Source organism: Papio anubis, chromosome 7, assembly GCF_008728515.1.
Source record: "Papio anubis isolate 15944 chromosome 7, Panubis1.0, whole genome shotgun sequence".
In the NCBI taxonomy this organism is placed as follows: Eukaryota; Metazoa; Chordata; class Mammalia; order Primates; family Cercopithecidae; genus Papio; species Papio anubis.
The window spans coordinates 104,550,383-104,571,739 of NC_044982.1; the positions used below are offsets into that span (position 1 = coordinate 104,550,383).

Here is a 21,357-nt window from a genome sequence, read left to right on the forward strand (position 1 = left end):
AAAATAAATAATTTTTGAAGAGATACACTGTTAATGATGTCCTCCTTCAATACAACTTGTTTTTTTTGTTTTTGTTTCTGTTTTTGGTTTTTTTTTTGTTTGTTTGTTTTTGTTGTTGTTGAGACGGAGTCTTGCTCTGTCGCCCAGGCTGGAGTGCTGTGGCTGGATCTCAGCTCACTGCAAGCTCCGCCTCCCGGGTTTACGCCATTCTCCTGCCTCAGCCTCCCAAGCAGCTGGGACTACAGGCACCCGCCACCTCGCCCGGCTAGTTTTTTTTTTTTTGTATGTTTTTAGTAGAGACGGGGTTTCAATGTGTTTGCCAGGATGGTCTCGATCTCCTGACCTCGTGATCCGCCCATCTCGGCCTCCCAAAGTGCTGGGATTACAGGCTTGAGCCACCGTGCCCGGCCTGTTTCTGTTTTTGTTTGAGATGGAGTCTTTCTCTGTCACCAGGCTGGACTGCAGTGGCACATCTCAGCTCACTGAAACCTCTGCCTCCCGGGTTCAAGCGATTTCCCTTCCTCAGCCTCCTGAGTAGCTGGGACTACAGGCACGTGCCACCACGCCTGGATAATTGTTTTTATTTTAGTGGAGACGGGGTTTCACCACATTGGTCAGGATGTCTCGATCTCCTGGCCTCGTGATCTACCCACCTCAGCCTCCCAAAGTGCCAGGATTAGAGGCGTGAGCCACCGCGCCCAGCCAACTTGTTTTTCTTAAAAGAACCTTTGGTAAGTATTTGGTTTCTGTGGCTTTGGCTATAATTCAGATTACAGTTTTGAAAGCAGTGTTTCCTAACGTTGTTTGTGTGAAATGGTTTTCCATGACTTGAACCTAGTTCTTCTGAAGCTAATATGTAATAATAATGGCTTTTCCCTAATTTATAACAGAAAACATTACAACATAACAGAGGAAATGTCTATTAGTGGGTGAAAGCACATAAGGCTTAGTTCATTAACTTTTTAAAAAAATCACATGTAATTGTGTTCTGAAAATATATGTATAGTAATGGCATTTATTGGTATTACTTGGTTCGTGTGATAGAATAAAATGTTAGAATTTTATGGTGTTTGAATTAGTTATCTATTGTGCTGTAACAAATTTAGTGGCTTAAAACAACAAACCTTATCTCACAGTTTCTGTGGGTCAGGATTCTGTGCAGTTTACCTTCGGTTCATTGGTCAGAGGCCTTTTACAATACTTTGCCATGTGGGCCTCTCCATAGGGCACCTCATCACATGGCAACTGGCTTCCATCAGAGGGAGCAATGGAGAGAGCAGGAGAAGGGTGACCAAGGCAGGCATCATAGTCTCCTTGTAGCCTCACCTCACAAGTGACATTGTCACTTTTGCTGTATTCTCTTTGTTAGAAGTGAGTCACTAGGTCCAGGAGTGGGAATTTTACAAAGGCATGAATGGCAGGAGGTGACAGTGATCAGGGCCATTTAGAGGCTGCCTGCCAGTGTTGAAGAAAATTGTTGACTTCTATGAGCTGTAGCAGCAGACAGTGCTATGCAAGGAGAATGGCTGTCTTAGAAGTCCAGTGCCTCATATGAGTTTTAATGTGTTGCCTTTTCCCCCTGATACATTTTGTTTAAATCCATGGTCATCTTGCCATTTAGTGGTGTGGTTTAATTTTATATTTGGGTTAGTCTGTATGTAAATGTTTAACATAGGTGTCTCTGTGTTAAACAGGAATCCTGTTCATTTTCTTCACCGATATGGTTTGTGGACTCTGATGAGCCAAATCTGACATAAGTTCTGGAATGTCTAGAAGATACTAAGAACAACAATTTGGTGAGAAAAGAAGCCAACCTATTTTCTGTTTTCCTCATGAACATGATATATAGAAATTGAATGTTAAGAGATAATATGATTAAAAAGCATGCTTAATGACCATAATCTTAGAGGATTTAAAGTCTGGGTATGGCCGGGCACTGTGGCTCACGCCTGTAATCCCAGCACTTTGGGAGGCTGAGGCGGGCGGATCACAAGGTCAGGAGATCGAGACCATGGTGAAACCCCATCTCTACTAAAAATAGAAAAAAATAACCAGGCGCGGTGGCAGGCGCCTGTAGTCCCAGCTACTGGGGAGGCTGAGGCAGGAGAATGGCGTGAACCCGGGAGGCGGAGCTGGCAGTGAGCCGAGATTGCGCCACTGCACTCCAGCCTGGGCGACAGACCGAGACTCCGTCTCAAAAAAATAAAAAAAAAATAAATATAAAAATAAATAAATAAATAAATAAATAAAGTCTGGGTATTTTAAGTCCTCCAAATCTTTCTTACTACCTGGATTCGCTTTATTATTTACCACATGTATAACCTTAGTTTAGATTAGGAATTCAGGATCTCTTTTTCCCTGAATTCTAACCATTAAGAGCCAAGCAAGCATTTTGGGTAGAGACCACTAGCCAAGGTGAGAAGTAGAAAAAAGACCAAGGTGGAAGTGAAGGTAGTGATGGGGAGAATGACACCAGAACTAGTAGGAGGGAATTGCCTTTTTTTTTTTTTTTTTTTTTTTTTTTTTTTTGAGATAGAGCCTCACTCTGTTGCCTAGGCTGGAGTGCAGTGGTGTGATCTCGGCGCACTGCAAGCTCTGACTCCCGGGTTCATGCCATTCTCCTGCCTCAGCCCCCCGAGTAGCTGTACAGCCGCTTGCCACCATGCCCAGCTAATTTTTTGTGTGTTTTTAGTACAGATGGAGTTTCATCATGTTAGCCAGGATGGTCTCAATCTCCTGACCACTTGATCCACCCGCCTCGGCCTCCCAAAGTGCTGGAATTATAGGCATGAGCCACCGCACCTGATGGGAATTGCCTTTTCTTTCAAGGGACTGTAAATCTGCAGTAAAAGTCAATGATATTCAAATAGAAAGTTTTGTTTTTATTTTTAGTATGTAAAGAAATATAACTTTCCATGTTGGAAAAATTTTAAAAACCCTTTTTAAATTATAAAACTCATAAGCAACCATTGTTGAGAAAATTAGTAAAGTACAGAAAAGAAAAAGAAAAAAATTAAAGTCTTCCATAATTTCTCTACCTAATATTGCCACTATTGACAGTTGACATGATGGCCATTTTCTACCAGTATATATTTTTTCTTTGGTAGTAAAATACATATTCCTTATAGATATGTTTAAATAGTTGAGGTCATATTCTCTATAGTTTTTTTTTTTTTTTTTAAAGACGAAGTCTCGCTCTGTTGCCCAGGCTGGAGTGCAGTGGCATGATCTGCGCTCACTACAAGCTCCGCCTCCCGGGTTCACATCATTCTCCTGCCTCAGCCTCCCCAGTAGCTGGGACTACAGGTGCCCACCACCATGCCCAGCTAATTTTTGTATTTTTTAGTAGAGATGGGGGTTCACCATTTTAGCCAGGATGGTCTCGATCTCCTGATCTCATGGTCTGCCTGCCTCGGCCTCCCAAAGTGCTGGGATTACAGGTGTCAGCCACTGTGCCCGGCCCTTTTATATTCTTTTAAAAAGTATTTACTGTATTTTACCATGATGTCATAGTGTTTATAGAAAAAAAAATCATTATTTTCAGTTGACATGATTGTTTACCTGAAAATATCCAAAGGAACCAACTGAAAAAACAATTTTTAAGATTAGTGGCTAAAAGCTCTTTATATAAAAATCAATATCCTTCCCCAATGATAGCTATAATCACATAGAAGATATAGTGGTGCAGTACTTTTTCAGGTTTTTCAGGTGTTTCAGCAAAAATTAAATATCTAGGAATAAACTTAGATGTGCAGGACTTTTATCAAGGACATGACAAAATTTTGCTGAGTGAAATGAAAGATTTGCATTCTATGTTCCTGGATGAGCAGATTTCATGCTATAAATATGTTAGTTATCACCATGTCTTCATATTAATTTATAAATGTAATTTCTGCTGGGCACAGTGGCTCATACCTGTAATCCCAAAAGTTTGGGAAGCTGAGGTGAGTAGATGACAATTAGCTGCGTGTCTGTGGCACACACTTGTAGTTCCAACTACTCCTGAGGCTGAGGCAGGAGGATCACATGAGCCTGGGAGGCAGAGGTTGCAGTGAGCCGAGATCATGCCTCTGAACTCCAGCCTAGGTGACAGAGTGAGACCGTGTCTCCAAAAAAAAAAGAGAAAAAAAGTGTGTGTATATATTTTTTATATATATACATTTTGTGTGTGTGTGTATATATATATATATATACACACAAATTTCAGTACAAATTCCAGCAGATTTATTTTTGGCACTTGACAAAACAATTCTGAAATTTGTTTAGAAGAGTAAATAATAAAAAATAATCAAGTATAGACTCTTTCAACCAGATATTAAATAAAATATTGTAGACTAGCCCTGGGCCAGACAGATAAAGGCAATGGAAGTTTAGAACCAGAGTCATGCAAACGAGAATTTAATATAAGGAAAAGGTGGTATTTTACCTTCATAGTGAAAAGATAGATTATTCTGTTAATAGTTTTAGGAGAACTGGCCATTTGTGGAAGTTTGAGTCTTAACTTCAGTTTTTGTCAAAATAAGTTATAGTTAGTTTAAACACATCTATTCTTAAATATTAGAAGAGAAGAACTTCAGTTGGACGATATTTTAAGAGTTAAGGCTGAGGCTGGGCACAGTGGTTCATGCCTGTAATCCCAGGACTTTTCGAGGCCAAGATGGGAGGATTGCTTGAGCCCAGGAGTTTGAGATCAGCCTGAGCAACATAGCAAGACTCTCTCTCTCTCTCTCTAGATATAGATATACATATAAATATACATATACAAGTACAAAAAAGAGTTAAGGTTTGTATGGAGAGCCATGAAGATAAGAGGTAAAAATTAAAGATTTGATGAACACATGTTTACATCTCCAGCAAGGGGGTTGATGGGAAAGAATGATAGACATAGCTCCATTACTGCTACCTCCTTTTAGGGAGTTGCTTCTGAACATCTAAAGATAACAGTTTTATAAGAGCAGAAATGAGTTATTTTTCAGTGTCTAAAACATTATATAACATACATACATACATACATAAACATGTTCATAAAGTTAAATGAAGTAGGATATAAAATGGGGCCTAGTGTTTAAAAAATAAATATATTTACATGAAGGAGAAAACAACTCACCTCCTACTCTTACAGCCTCTGCCGGTTTATCATAACCTAGTTTATTGAGAGAATAAGCTACATGTCTTCACCTTTTCTCATTGAGCTCATTATAATCTGGATTCTGCCTTCATCGTTGCGCTAAAATTTACCTCTTAGTTGCCAAATCTAGTGGCTCCCCTCTTAGTCCCCAAATTGACCCCTCTGTAGTATTTTGATACTGTGGATTGTTCCCTTGTTGAAACATTCCTCCATTCTTGATGTCCACCAATAAAGAGCTGGTTAAATAAAAATTATAGTGTAGTTTTATAATAGAATATTCTGTTGTAGACCAAAAAATGCAAGTAGTCTTTCCATAAGAGCATGTGCAAACTTCTAAGATATATTAAGTAAAAAAGTGAGGCATAAAATACTGTGTATAATCTGACCCCTTTAGTATGCAGTGTAAAAATCTATGTCTGTGCTTGTTTTATGCCACTTTTTCTCCCTGGTGGATACAGGAAGCGAATAGTAGAACACAATTAAAAAAAACTGTGTGGCTTCTGTGCAGGACACAAGTATTAGATTATAAAAGATAAAAAGGCATGTCCATGTCCTCTGGGAAGGGACATGATGATCGAATGGGACTTCTATCGGATTCTTTTCTCCTGTTTTGATCTTATCACCTGCCTTGGTCTCCTCTGATCTCTTCTTCCTTGGCCTGCTTCTTTCTTCTCTTTTCATTCTGTGCTTTCTCTGAGTAATCTTTGACTCCCATTACTTAAGTCATGACCTGTGTTCCAGGGATTCCTAAATCCATATTCATCTCGACTTTCAAACCCATATATCTGTCTGTATATCATATATGTTAGGGAATCTCACTTGGAGTAACATGGGTGTTCAAAATGATGATATTTAAATCTTCATGTATCTACCTCTTAGCACTGTATCAGCCCCATCATGTGTTCCATCAACAATTCTCCTTGTCATTGTGGGTGGGACAAAATGAAATAATCAAACTAGTCACCCATGCGCAAACCTGGGAACTGTCCTAGCATTCTTTTATATACTACTGCTCTCTGACTGCCCCCTCCCCCCGAAACTAGTAAATTTCTAAGATCTGTCCTTCTGAATGTCTCTTACTATTTTCCTTGTGATCTCAGTTTCTTTCTCCCATCCCTCAAATGCTTTTTGTGTGTGTGCGGTGGGGGAGGAGAGTAAAATTGAAATTCATGGAACTTGTACTACCCTGTCTTTCTTTGTTTCATTCTTTTTTTCCTTTTTTTTTTTTTTTTTTTCTTTTGAGATGAAGTCTCACTCTTGTCCCCCAGGCTGGAGTGCAATGGTGCAATCTTGGCTCACTGCAACCTCCACCTCTGGGGTTCAAGTGATTCCCTGCCTTAGCCTCCTGAGTAGCTGGGATTACAGGCACCTGCCACCATGCCCAGCTAATTTTTGTATTTTTTAATAGAGATGAGGTTTCATCATGTTAGCCAGGCTGGTCTCAAACTCCTGACCTCAGGTGATCCTCCCACCTCAGCCTCCGAAATTGCTGGCATTACAGGTGTGAGCCACCGTGCCCGGCCCCTACCCTGCCTTTCTTGTTGCTTGGTATGACTCCACTACCCTGCTGCCTCTCTCCCCCTGCAGCGGGATAATTTAGGAATCAGAGAGACTGAGGGGTTGATGAGGATATATATTATTATTTAGGTGCCCTGGCCCAGTCAGATTAACATCTAAAGGACTGAGCCCTGAACAAAGAGTCAGGTTACCTTTTAAGCATTTTGTGGGGTAGAGGGGAGATCTGTGCAGGGAGAAGCATATTACAGAAGCAAGAAACAAAGACAGTTATTCAGTTGAGACATGCATTACATTGTTTCTTACTTTTCAAAGAAAAACCTGTTTTATGACTTGAGTTTATCTGTCTAGTGACCTTGCAGCTGCACAGCTAGAGAAACAGGGTCTTCACAATGCCTGGGAAAGGAGGAGAGATAAGGCTCACTAGCCTCAGAAAAACAACCAGTTAATTTTTAAAGGACTCCACCTCTTTTTCTTTTCTAGGGGGAATTGGTTTTTGTTTTTTTTTTTTTTAACATACAGCTGAGTTTTTGCTTACACATTCTTTTTTTTTTTTTAAATTACACTTTAAGTTCTAGGGTACATGTGCATAATGTGCAGTTTTGTCACATATGTATACATGTACCATGTTGGTGTGCTGCACCCATTAACTTGTCATTTACATTAGGTATATCTCCTAATGCTATCCCTCCCCACTCCCCCCCCCCCCCACGACAGGCCCCGGTGTGTGATGTTCCCCATCCTGTGTCCAAGTGTTCTCATTGTTCAATTCCCACCTATGAGTGAGAACATGCGGTGTTTGGTTTTCTGTCCTTGTGATGAGGATGATGGTTTCCAGCTGCATCCATGTCCCTACAAAGGACATGAACTCATCCTTTTTATGGCTGCATAGTATTCCATGGTGTATATGTGCCACATTTTCTTAATCCAGTCTATCATTGATGGACATTTGGGTTGGTTCCAAGTCTTTGCTATTGTGAATGGTGCCACAATAAACATACGTGTGCATGTGTCTTTATAGCATCATGATTTATAATCCTTTGGGTATATACCCAGTAATGGGATGGCTGGGTCAAATGGTATTTCTAGTTCTAGATTATTGAGGAATCACCACACTGTCTTCCACAATGGTTGAATGGGCTTACAGTCCCACCAACAGTGTAAAAGTGTTCCTATTTCTCAACAACCTATCCAGCACCTGTTGTTTCCTGACTTTTTTATGATCACCCTTCTAACTGGTGTGAGATGGTATCTCATTGTGGTTTTGATTTGCATTTCTCTGATGAGCATTTTTTCATGTGTCTATTGACTGCATAAATGTCTTCTTTTGAGAAATGTCTGTTCATATCCTTCACCCCTTTTTGATGGGGTTGTTTGATTTTTTCTTGTAAATTTAAGTTCTTTGTAGTTTCTGGATATTAGCCCTTTGTCAGATGAGTAGATTGCAAAAATTTCTCCCATTCTGTAGGTTGCCTGTTCACTCTGATGGTAGTTTCACATTCTTTAATTTCTTTTTTTTTTTTTTGAGACGGAGTCTCACTCTGTCGCCAGGCTGGAGTGCAGTGGCTGGATCTCCCAGCTCACCTGGCTCTCCACGCCTCCCAGGTTACCATTCTCCTGCCTCAGCCTCCTGAGTAGCTGGGACTATAGAGAACCTGCCACCTGCAGCCCGGCTAGTTTTTTTTGGATTTTTAGTAGAGATGAGGGTTTCATATTAGCCAGGATGGTCTCGATCTCCTGACCTGTGATCCACCCGTCTTGGCCTCCCAACGTGCTGGGATTACAGGCTTGAGCCACCGCGCCCGGCCCTTTAATTTCTTTTAATTCCTGTTTCACTCCAGCCCTCCTGTAGTCCCTTCTGTGCTAGAGGTCAGAGTGTCCTGTCCAGGTCTGTGTCCAGATAAGCCCTGCCTCATCTTCATTATGTACTTAGCACAAAGGCAAGGCACATTGGGTTACATAACAAATCCCACACTGGAACTTGGCTTCCTTTTAAGCATGAGGATTTTGGTGGATCCTAATTTATGGTTCAACTTAGCCTGTTTCCACCTTCTTCATTGATCCACTTTGGGAAGGCTTATTCTTTAGCCGTTAACCCATTCTAATCCTGTATCTTCTTTCTTTGTCCTTTGTAAACCTGCTTCTTTCTCTTCATCTCTTTTCTTGGTCAGAGACACCCAGAAAATTGTTCCCGACCAAGTGAAGTGAGTTACCTTATTAGATCCCATTTGAGTCACCTTATACATTGAAAAACATTTTAAACAATGAAAACCACACTTGTGCACATAGTTTTTACCTTGCTTACTTCCTTAAAGTAAATGTGCTTACAACACAATTTGGACTTAAACATGGAAATTTACAGTTATTCTTTGCAGTTTCCTAGTGAATTATTAGTTTTTAGACAGACACTTAAGAGCCTACTAAGTATCAAGTGTTTTGCAGGTTTATTTGATCTTTACCATTCTGGGAAAGTTTTCATTTCTTTGTTTTACAGATGAGTAGGCTCAAACTCAGGGAATTAGATGTAATATCCAAGGTCATCTAGATTTCCAGGCTCTGTCTGCTGGATCACATTTGCTTCTGTACTTTTAACTGACTGTGATTGGAATATATAATTTTATAAGCCATGTGTAACAACACTGCCTGTATGTTTTTTTCTTCTTTTTTTCTTTTTTGGTAGCCTCATTAATGCATCAATGTTCTCTTGTTTGAAGTTGTAAGTTTCTAAGAAAACAAGGTAGCAATGAGAAATTGGACAATGTCTGGAACTTCCTTCCTCTGCCTATATTGTTGTCATTCCACTAGTTATCAGTTTTAGTGATTATACCCCAAGCCATAGTCACATTCTTAAAATAGAGACTCCTGAAAATATTTTAAAGAGTTTTTTTTTATCTGTAAGCTACAGCTGAGCAGTAACAAACTTTTTTATTTCCTTCTGGATTGATTACAGTAGTCATAACATTATTGATGTCCTCTAAGGGCTCTCTAACATAATGCTTATTTACTGAAATGTGTTTTACGGCTTCATAAGCAACTGAAGTGCTGGATATGTGGACTCTGCAGATTAGATAACCTTCCTAAGCACCTGGATGTTGAGATGCCAGATCAACCACTACCCATGGGTCAGGTAAAGTAAAAATTCTCTAGTGTTCAAGAGCTAAAATAAATTGTCTCAAACAAAAGTCAAACTAGGATGATTTTTTTTTTATTATTCACGTCATTTAGAAGTTAGTTTTTCTGTTCCTGTTGAATTGTTTTGTTTGTTCTGTTTTAGATACTAAAAATAACCTTTTCATTCTTTGGAGCTGCTAGCATTTAGTATGACAGGTAAAAAAAATTGCCCTTTTCCCTAACACCAGCTTTTCATTGTTAATATTCCTGGTGTCCATAAATGTTCTTGCTTCTTTCATTGTTTGTCTTTGCTCATTGAATTACCTTCACCTAGAAATGCCATCTCCTTAAGTCTGTCTCTGCTTCTTAAGGACTCACCCACGTGTTATCTCCTGCAAGCAACAGAAATCACCACTAGGTCACCACTACCCCTAACTTCTTCCTGGATTTACCTATTTAGGCCTCTGTTATTGACTTTTTATTTTAATACATGAGAATTTAGCTCTTATACCACCCACTTTCCCTTCCTCAAATATTATCTTTAGTCATATAAGTTATCACTAATTGTCATTAGGACTTTGTAAAGCCAAGTTTTCTAGAATATTTAGGATAGGATATTTGTTTTCTTGATGGTGTTTTTAGTTTTGCAGTGTCTTCCTCTTAATAGTACTTTTTAATTTAAAAAATTCTGTTGTAGCCCTTCCTGTGAGATCTCCTTCTCTTCCAAAGCCTTTGGCTCCTCTGTGCCCATTTTGGCAGGTCGTTCTTTGGGTTGGCTGTGCAGATATCATCTTGAAGTTTTTCTCAGCTGCTCTCCTAGAGTAGATCCACTGTTTCGTGGATCCCATGTCATCTTTCTTGGCTTTCCCTTTGTCATTTTACGTGACTGTATCTTCCAGCAAAACCGAAAAGAAGCATGGAGTGACATATTTTCTGATCTCTAGCTTCTGAAAAAATGCAATGCTGTGTTTGGGTTTTGGAGCCAGTCTGAGATAGGTTTGAATCTTGGTTCTACTACTTATTAGCTGTATGCCCTTGGGCTGATTCCCTAAGTGCTCTGTGCATCAATTTTCCATTTGCAAAATGGGGGAGCCAGTAATAGTATTAGTACCTATGTTTCTAGGGTGCTATGAGGATTAAATGAGTTGGTATATGTGAAGCCATTTAGACAGTGTCTGGTTATAGCACATCCCCATCACTATTCACTTGCTGATACTTAGTCTACCCTCACATGATCAATACTTTGGTTGATTATGTATTTCTAGGTTGAGATAATTGTACGCCAGAATTTCAAAGTCTATGCTGTTGTCTTCTAACCAGTTGTGGTGGTGGAACCTCATGTCATCCTGAGTTTCACTTCATTTTATGCATGACTCTCTGGAAGCTTTTAGGAGTTTGTCTTTCCTTGGTGAGCTGAAATAGCACAATTGTACACTTAGTGTGGGTCTTTTTTTCATTCATTGTGCTGGGTACACCAAATGGATAGGCGTATGGATGGGGTCTTTCAAAGATGGAATCTTGAATCTTGTCATATTTTTGTTAACTTTCTCTTTTCCATTTTATTTGTTTGTTTTGAAATGTCTGTTAATTGGATTTTAGTCCTCTTGTCTTGAGTCTTGTATCTCACGTTATTTCTAATTCTTTTTTAAATTTTAAGTTCTGGAATATTTTTCTTATCTTTTTTGACACGGAAATTTTATTTGTATAGTCATAAATTTAAGTTTTGTTTTGGTTATTTATTGTTGCTTAACTAATTTTCCCAACACTTAATGGCATAAAATCACACATTTGTCTATCTGTCACTACTGTATGGGTTAACTGGGGCTAACTGGATAGTTTTTCTGCTGGTCTCATTTGGCATCTCTCACTGTGCAGTTAGATGGTGTCAGGGACTGGTCATCTGGATGCTCAGCTGCAGTGGAGTGTCTGAGATGGCTTCTTCACCCTGAGTCCTGCTGTCTTTGGTGTTTCTTCATGTGGCCTTCCTCTCTGCATAGCATCTCATCATCTAGACTTTTTCTTGTGTCCGGCATCTTTCTCAAGAGGATAGCCAATTGTTATTTTGGCTTCCAGAAGCACAGAAAAGCGGGAGCTGCCAATTCTTAAGGCTTAGACCTGGAGCAGGTCCAGTGTCATTTCTACCAAATTCTCTAGGTTAAAGTGAGTCTTGGGGCCAACCCAGATTCACTCCGGGATGGACCTGTTCAAGGACATGGTGACAGGAGGTGTGGCTCATTGGGGACCAACTCCCAAGATGAACCCTGAGTTCTAAGAACATTTTCTTCTCTGATTATTCCTTATTCATATTCTATTTTGTTTTATTCATCTAATACATTCACAAGTGTCTTTACGAAGTGATTTTGATACTCTTTTGCCTGCTCCCTAGCGTCTCTTTGTTCTTTAAAAAATTTTTTTCTTAGTTTACTTTGGTCTTATTTTACTTTTTAAGGCCTTTCCTTAAATATCTATTCTATGTTGTTTATCATTTGTAGTCTTTTTTTTTTTTTTTTTTTTTTTGTTGGTTTTTTTTTTTTTTTTTTTTTTGAGATGGAGTTTCACTCTTGTTTCCCAGCCTGGAGTGCAATGGCATGATCTTGGCTTGCCGCAATCTTTAGCTCCTGGGTTCAAGTGATTCTCCTGCCTCAGCCTCGTAAGTAGCTGAGATTATAGGCATGTGCCACCAAGCCCGGCTAATTTTTGTATTTGTTTCTCCGTGTTGGTCAGGCTGGTTTTGAATTCCTGACCTCAGTGGCTCTGCCCAAGTCAGCCTCCCAAATTGCTGGGTTAAAGTCATGAACCACTGTGCTGGCCTGTATTCTCTTTTTTTTTAAATTCCCCTTTTTGTTTATTCATATATGAGAGAAGTACTAAAAGACTGGGACACTGGGTGTGGTGGCTCACACCTACAATCTCAGTGCTTTGGGAGACTGATGTGGGAGGATCACTTGAGCCCAGGAACTCAAGACTAATTTAGGCAACATCATGAGACCCCATCTTTATGAAAATAAATAAAAAAAATAGCCAGGTGTGGTGACACCCACCTGTAGGCCCAGCTACTTGGGAGGCTGAGGCAGGAGGATCTCTTGAGCCCAGGATGTTGAGGCTGAAGTGAGCTGTGATCATTCCACTGCATTCCTGCATTCCAGCCTAGGTGAAAGAGCAAGACCCTGCCTCAATAAATAAATAAATAAATAAATAAATAAATAAATAAAACAAATAAAAAATAAAAACAAAAAATTGATTGGGAGTTCTTCATGGCCAAGACTTGGCAACTGATAGCTTTTAGGGGGAATGTATGCTGATTCCTAATTGTTATCCTCTAACCCTCTATCTTATTTCCTGGTGCAATCATAAATGATGGCTGGAACCTCCACTTTTGTTTGCTTTGCTCCATTAATTAACCATTTTCCATTTACTGTCATTGTCTAATGAAGGTGAATTCTCTTCTGTTGGTAATCCTATTTGTTTTTTTGTAATTGTGTGTTTATATGTTTCTTCTTCATTGTATTTCTAGTGGAGCCTTAGGACAAAGAGCAGATGGTGGAAATACGTGTTCAGTGTTCAGTTTTTTCTGTAAGACTTCTGCAACTTGTGTTTTTCACTGAATAGCACACGGACTTAATGCATATAGAGCTACCTTGTTTTTCCTGATTGTGCCTACAATTCTATGGAGAAATATAATTTGTGAATTACCTGATGAAATTTTCCTAATTTTGAATCATCATCACATTCCTATAAAAAAACTGTTAGAACGGCTATAGTAATATTTTATTTTTGCATTTTTACTTCTGTATTAAAGAAGATTAAGGTTTTGTTTGTTTCCTTTAAGGCTCTTATTTCATTTCAGTATCAAGGGTGTGCAGGGCTAACTTGGGAAGCTTTACATCTTTTTTCTAAGACCTAGGATGTAGATCTAGTTTACACAGTAATTTTTGCTTACAGGAATATTTTGCCTCCCATGGGACATTTGGAAATATCTGGAGACATTTTTGTGGTCACAACTGGCCATGGTCGGGAGGTCTTATTGGCATTCCGTGGGTAGAGGGGATGTTATTAAATGTCCCACAACACACCAGGAGAAGCCTCCACAAAGAATTGTCTGGCCCAATATATCAATATTGCTGAGGGTGACAAACCCTGGTTTAAATAAATGTCCTATTTGGAAGATGAGTCTTTGTCTTTTTCCTTCTTCTCGCTTGAACCCAGGAGGTGGAGGTTGCAGTGAGCCAAGAGTGTGCCACTGCACTCCAGTCTGGGTGACAAAGGTGAAACTCTGTCTCAAAAAAAAAAAAATCATAAATATCTTCAGTTTCGAACATTTGAGTAATTGTCTAATCTCCTTTATAAGTAACTACTAATGTGGAATAATTGAAAGACATCGTATTTGGAATGGAATGTAATTTATAAATTCTGGGTTTACCTCTAACTCATGATATGCCTTTGAGCAAATTGTTTTATGTGAATTCTTGGATTTGGTTTTCTGGAAAACAAAAGCTCTTAACTTTTAGCACTAAAATTATATTTAATACTAATCAGTACTTAACTTGTATGTGGTTATTTTTTGGAAGAGAAACTACTGAGTTTTAAAAATTTTATGTTTGCATAAAAGGAGAATTTAAGAATATTTTAGGGACTACTTGCTGGAGGTAGTGAAACTGTCTCGTTGAAAAATCATTCAAAGACATTTGTCTTAGTCTGTTTTATAGTGTTGTAACAGAATAACAGAGAGTGAGTAATTTATAAAGAACAGTCATTTATTTTCTGACAGTTCTGGAGTCTGGGAAATCCAAGATGAAAATATCAACATTTGGTGTCTCAGGGCCTTCTTGTTTCATCCTCACATGTTAGCAAGCAGAAGGGCAGGAGAGCAAGTTAGTCCAATGTGTGAGGCCTCATTCATAAGGGCCTTAATCCCATGAATGAGGAAGGAGCCCTCTTGGCCTAATGACCTCTTAAAAGTCCTACCTGTTAATATCATCACATTGACAACATCAACAGATGAATTTTGGAGGGAATACATTCCAACAGTAGCAAATTTAGTAGAGCAAATTCCAAAGACATTGAGCTTAGGCCAGCTGTCAGTCATGGGTATAATTTTAGATGTTTTCAGGCTCTGAAGCTTTGCATTTAAATTTAAACTTCGGAACAAAGATCTATATCTCTGCATTGACCAAATAGAATGTATGTGAATTCCATGGTCTTGATTGTTATAAAAGATTTTTTTCTGTTTGGGATCTTATAATTAATTTAGGCTTTCATTTTCTTGGTTTGGAATTTATTAATCTAAAATATACTTTAGAGGGCTTCAGAACTAAAGGAGTAGTGTTGTAAGCTTGTTTTTGTTTTTGTTTTTTTTTTGAGACAGAGTCTTATGTCACTCAGGATGGAGTGGTCATGTAACCTTGAACTCCTGGGTTCAAGCAATCCTCCTGAGTAGCTGGGACTATAGGCCGGTGCCCGACATGACAGAGTGAGACTCTATATTTAAAAAAAAATGAATTAAATAAAAAGTAAATAAATAAATGATGTCTTATTTCATAATAGTTGTGACTTTGTAAGGCTTTTAAATCTGCTTTACCCAGAGTCTAACTTTTAAATAAAATACAGGATATAAAAGGTGGGAGCCTCTTGAATGGAATGTAAGGGCTTTATCTCTCTCCCCATAAGATAGATATATTCTGTTTCTTGTCCCCTATTGAGTCAAGAATTTTGGCATAAGAAACTGCTGAAGAAAATAGGTTGAATAAGCTAATATTTTTATTCTTTTTGCAGGATATAGAAGACTTAGATCATTATGAGATGAAAGAAGAGCCTATTAGTGGGAAAATGTTGGAGGATGAAGGAACTGAAAACAAAAATTGGGCAATATTAGAGAAAATTAGGAAGACTGAAAGGTAAGACCATTTAAATGTGTAATTGCGTATAAATATCTGGAGCCTGGACTTTTTGGTTAAGTAATTATAGTTAATACCAGGCAATTCATGAACATGCCAATCTCAGCTGCTCTCCTCCTCCATTCCTGCGTTAGTGGTGGATTCAGTCATATGGTTATTGGTTTTGAGACAGGGTCTTGCTCTGTCACCTGGGCAAGGGTGCGGTGGCACAATCATAGTTCACTGTAACTAGCCTTTATCTCCCAGGCTCCAGTGGTCCTCCTGCCTCTAGTGGTCCTCCTGCCTCAGCCTCCCAAGTGTCTCAGACTATAGGCATGTGCCACCACACCACGCTAATTTTTTTGATTTTTAGTAGAGATGAGGTCTCACTGTGTTGACCATGCTGGTCTTGAACACCTGAATTCAAGCAGTCCTCTTACCTTGGCCTGCCCAAGTGCTGGGATTACAGACATGAGCCACCATGCCCAGCCACACTCATATGCTTTGCTGCCCAGGGTTATCTTTCTCATCTATGAATAGCCACTTTTTATCCTGTTCATCTGCTCTTCACATCCTGAACCACCTGCTGATCCCTGTATATGCCCCTTTCCAGCTGTCTCTGCTGTTTTCTCTGCCGACCTTCCTTCTGTGGCATCTGTACATTCAAATACATTCTCTCCTACAAAACACAACTCAAATTATTTCTCCTTCATGAAGCTGACTTTGGTCCATCCTGCTCTGACCAAACCAAAAGTAATGTTTCTCTTTTGACTTAAAATCTCTTTTAGGTGAAGCGGCAGGATGGGAAAGAAACACTGAGTTTGGTGACAGACACACCTTGTATGGTTTCACTTTGCTCAACTCTAAAATATGGTTAGACAGTACATATCTTTTGGATGGTTGCTATGAAAAATAAATTAAAATGATGTATGTATATACAAAAAATGCCTAGACAGAGTAGGAAAATATCAAATAATTGTCTGAACACTTACTGCTTCTTGCTTTGTACTAGAGCTATTTACCAACTCCACAATATCCGAGGACCAGTTACTTTGTCTTGAGCACAGGTTCTCCAAAACAGGGAATGAATTGTTAAGCAAGTAGATGCCAAATGTTGAAATCAGGTAGATAACTCTCCCTCCTTCCATCTTATTTATATGTTAATTTAATTGGTAATTTTTCATACGGCAAAGAAATTTAGCCAATCCCCCATATCTTGATTATTTAAAAAACTAAGATTGTAGCATTTGAATTAATGTTACTGTTCTTTCTGTGTCTTGTGATCAATTCCAGTTTGAGTTATCTTCAAAACAAGGATAAATTATTGAACACTTTTGCATGACCGATACTATGCTAAATACTTTATACTTTATAGATCTTTTCATTTATTCATCATAGCCACTGTGTGAAATAGGTGCTCTTCATATTTTAGAGATAGGAAAAGCTTCTCATATTTTATAGATATGAAATGAGTTCATGGTTACATAGCTAAGAAGTAATATTTTTATAAACTTGATTTTTTTGTCTCCTTCAAAGTCTAGTACAGTCTTTTTTTTTAAAACCTTTGGTTTCACATGACCAAAAAGTAGTTCCATTTCTATATAGTCTTATGATATGATATCGATATTTTTCATCTTTAGAGAAGTCCCTGCACTGAAAAACTGAAACCAGTTGCATGTAAGCACACATGGTTCCCACTGTCTTAATGTGTGAACTAGACCGTCTGTGTAATACTCTTGCTTGTCGTCTTATGAATGGAAGCCTATTTGAGTTAATATTGTGTCACCTTGAGTGTCTTCTAGTATTTTCAAAAATTGCTCAGGTTTGGAATAGACTCATACTGAATTCTATGCTTCTGTAGAGTCCATGGTGGTCTGAACATGTTGGCTAGAGTTTTTAAGGTGATAAGAAAAAGGAAATGGACCAGACTTGTGTCTAGTTTTATATTCTCTTCAAACTTCATAATGCTTCATTTAATGGGACTTTTTCTCTTTTTTTAGATGGAGTTTCACTCTGTCACCCAGGCTGGAGTGCAATGGCATGGTCTTGGCTCACTGCAACCTCTGCCTCCCGGGTAAAAGCAATTCTCCTGCCTCAGCCTCCTGAGTAGCTGGGACTACAGGCATGCACCACCACATTCAGCTAATTTTTGTATTTTTAGTAGAGACTGGGTTTCACTGTGTTGGCCAGGCTGGTCTCGAACTCCTGATCTTGTGATCTGCACACCTCAGCCTCCCAAAGTGCTGGGATTACAGGCATGAGCCACGGTGCCTTGCCTTTTTTTACTTCTGAAATTGTTAAGTGATGATCTAATTTTATTGTAATCTTTTTCTTTTTTCTTTTGAGATGGAGTCTTGCTCTGTGGCCCAGGCCAGAGTGCAGTGGCACCATCTCAGCTCAGTATTACCTCCACCTTCTGGACTCAAGTGATTCTCTTGCCTCAGCTTCCCTAGTAGCTGGGACTACAGGCACGTGCATCCACACCTCACCAACTTTTGTATTTTTTTAGTATAGATGGGGTTTCATCCTGATGGCCAGGCTGGTTTCAAACTCTTGGCCTCACGTGATCCACCCACCTCGGCCTCCCAAAGTGCTGGGATTACAGGTGTGAGCCCCCTGCCTGGCTACTGTAATCTTTTAGAGTAGGTTGAAATACCTTAAATTTTTAAATTAGTTGGCTCAGTAGACCCTGGTAAACAGTGGCTTTTGTGTTTCAGGCTGCAGTGTCTGGGTCAGTGTAAGCTTCAGATAAACTTACGGAAGAGCTCAGGGACATATACAGATCACAGAGTTATAAGACAGGTAAGGATCTCTAAATCCCTGCTCTTATTGTTCTTTTGTTCTTTTCTGTTGTCAGATTATAAATATCATTTCTTAAAACTGGACAGAAATGGAAATGTTTATTAGCTTTATTTTGTGAAACTCAAACACAATCAAGTTCCAAAAGATGTAGGGGGTAAGATAGGATAAGTTTGCTTGTTTTTGGATTTAAAGAAATTGTTTTTATAAGCCCATTGGAATTTTTTTTGTCATCTTCCTGATAGAGTGAACATTTACATGATTTTTATCTTCTGGCAAAAAGCTCGAGCAATATTGCTTGATAAGTAAATAAAAGTAATACATTTCATTATACAGGGAATGATTGCCAAGTTGATTTTTGTGACTTTTCCCCCAAGTTTGAAAGCAACATAATCAACTCTTATTGTGGAGGTAGTTATGTTATTACTTTTGAAATATATAGATAGAATACACCTGTAGTCCCAGCTATGAGGGGTGGTGGGAGGCTGAGGCAGGAAGATCTTTTGAGCTAGGAGAAGTCAAGGCTGCAATGAACTGTGATTGCACTATTATATTCCAGCCTGGGTGGCACTATTATATTCCAGCTGTCTCATAAAACAAAAAAAAGAGGGGAGTGGGGGTTGGGATACATATTGGATATGTATATATAGGACAGTTATAGAAAAATACCGATTCTTTAGTGATTTAACTTTTGACAGTTCTTGGCCGGGCGTGGTGGCTCATGCCTGTAATCCCAGCACTTTGGGAGGCCGAGGCGGGCGAGTCACGAAGTCAGGAGATCGAGACCATCCTGACTAACACGGTGAAACCCTGTCTCTACTAAAAATACAAAAAAAAGAAATTAGCCGGGCGTGGTGGCAGTCACCTGTAGTCCCAGCTACTCCGGAGGCTGAGGCGGGAGAATGGCGTGAACCTGGGAAGCGAAGCTTGCGGTGAGCCGAGAACGCGCCACTGGGGGTGACAGAGCGAGGCTCTGTCTCAAAAAAAAAAAAAAAAAAAAAAAAAAAAGCTTTTGACAGTTCTGTCCATGGCAAATTTTTCTCCTTAAACACACTGGCTAATAACACAAGTTTAGGAAAGCATAGCAAACTTTTTTTGAATTCTTGAGAACATTATATACATGTGACTGTTTTCCTTTAGAATGACTGCAAACTCTGAACCCCCTTATTAGATTAGATTTAGGCTATTATGATCTCTTTGGGACACTTATCCTAAAGGAGCTGGAAGCTATAGTGGCCTCTATTCTTCCTGGGGATATAGAGCAGCTGAAGATCTCCTCTTTCTGGAACTTACCCTGGGTGCTCTATTTTAGCTTTCAGATTGGTTCATTTTTGACTTAGCAATAATAATAATAATAATAATAATCTTTCTGTTTGAATTGTTTTTTTGTTTTGTAATTCTCAAGGTTGACCCTGATAGTCCTTTGCACAGTGATCTTCAGATCTTAAAAGAAAAACAAGGGATAGGAGACATTTTGCTTATCTTTTAAGGTAAGAAAATTGTTATGAGACTCTATATCCTTCTAATGGGTGTATATTTGTACAAGTGTTTTGGAAAACAGTTTGGTAAAGTGGAAGATACTCATACCCTATGGTTCAGGAATCTTGTGGATATATACTCCACAAGAAATGAGTACATAGGTGCCAGGAGACACAGGAATGTTCAGAGCAGCATTGTTTATAATAGCCCCAAACAGAAAATAACCCAAATGTTCATTCCAGTAAAATGAAGAATTGTGGTATTCATAAAATGGCTTACAGCTATGTGGGACGAGATGGGAGAATCTTGAACATTATATTAAGCAAAAGAGACCAGACCCCCAAAACCTATTTTGTACAATTCCCTCTATATAGAGTTCAAAAATAGGCAAAACTCATGTTGGTTAGGGCATACATTCTTAGTGGAGGCAATATCGCCTGCAGTGGAGTGAAAATTGGTCCTTAGAGTGAAAGCAAATCTTACCTATTATCATGGTCTGCTGCCTCCCAAAGGGCCATAGAACATAAATGAAAAGAGAACTGAGAAACACTTATTTATGGATTCATACTTGGGCAGTAAAACTGTCAAGAAAAAAGAGGTGATTACACACAGAGTACGTTAAGGAGTCCATCTAGGTGGGAGGTAGGGAGGTGTGAACTGAAAGGTACGTCTGTGGGCTTCTTGGATCCTGGCTCTAATATCTTTCTGAAGCAGGCTGGTGGTTAAATGGGCACATAATTTATTATAACTTGTTAAGGTCTACCTTGAAGTATATTTTGTGTACTTTTCTGAATGTGTTATATTAATAAAGTATTTTTAAGATACTAAAAATGAAGGTTACAAAACAATAACAATGGAATCTAGAAAAAATGTTAATGATCTAATATGGAATCTAGATGTAATGGTTTAAAATCTATGGCTGTATGAGGTATTTTGATGAAAAAAACAAAGACATAAAAGAATACTTTGTTGTACTTACTCTAAGGATGGTAGTAGTTTTCTAAAAGCTTCTTACTTAGCTTTTCTGTGTATGTATTTTCGCTTGGGGACATGTCTTATAGTTAAACTGTCTTGAAATGACCCTAATGTCAGTATTTTCTCTGACTTTTGTTAGCATAGAAACTGTTGTGGTTGTCAACTGGGTTGTCTTCCTAAAGTATGAGTCTAGTATATATTGACTGAAGTTGCTAATGGTTACTTCTCTACGGATTCATATGGGTAAAGGAATGAAGCACGCAGGCCTACAACAAAAAACAGACATACACACAAAAAGGAAGATATAATTTTTTTAAAAAACATTAAATCATATGAACATATGCCCAACACCAAACTTAAGAAATAGAACCTTTGGCTGGGCATGGTGGCTCACTCCTGTAATTCCAGCACTTTGGGAGGCCGAGGCAGGTGGATCACTTTAGGACAGGAGTTTGAGACCAGCCTGGTCAACATGGT

General features: G+C 38.9%; 1 long non-coding RNA gene across 1 annotated transcript; it reads left to right on the forward strand.

The window, feature by feature from the left end:
* The first annotated feature begins 15,557 nt into the window (after positions 1 to 15,557).
* On the forward strand, positions 15,558 to 19,876 carry LOC116275772. The gene is made up of 2 exons (XR_004185063.1): positions 15,558 to 15,648; positions 19,832 to 19,876. It is a non-coding gene; the product is annotated as an uncharacterized LOC116275772 (long non-coding RNA).
* Positions 19,877 to 21,357: the final 1,481 nt, after the last annotated feature.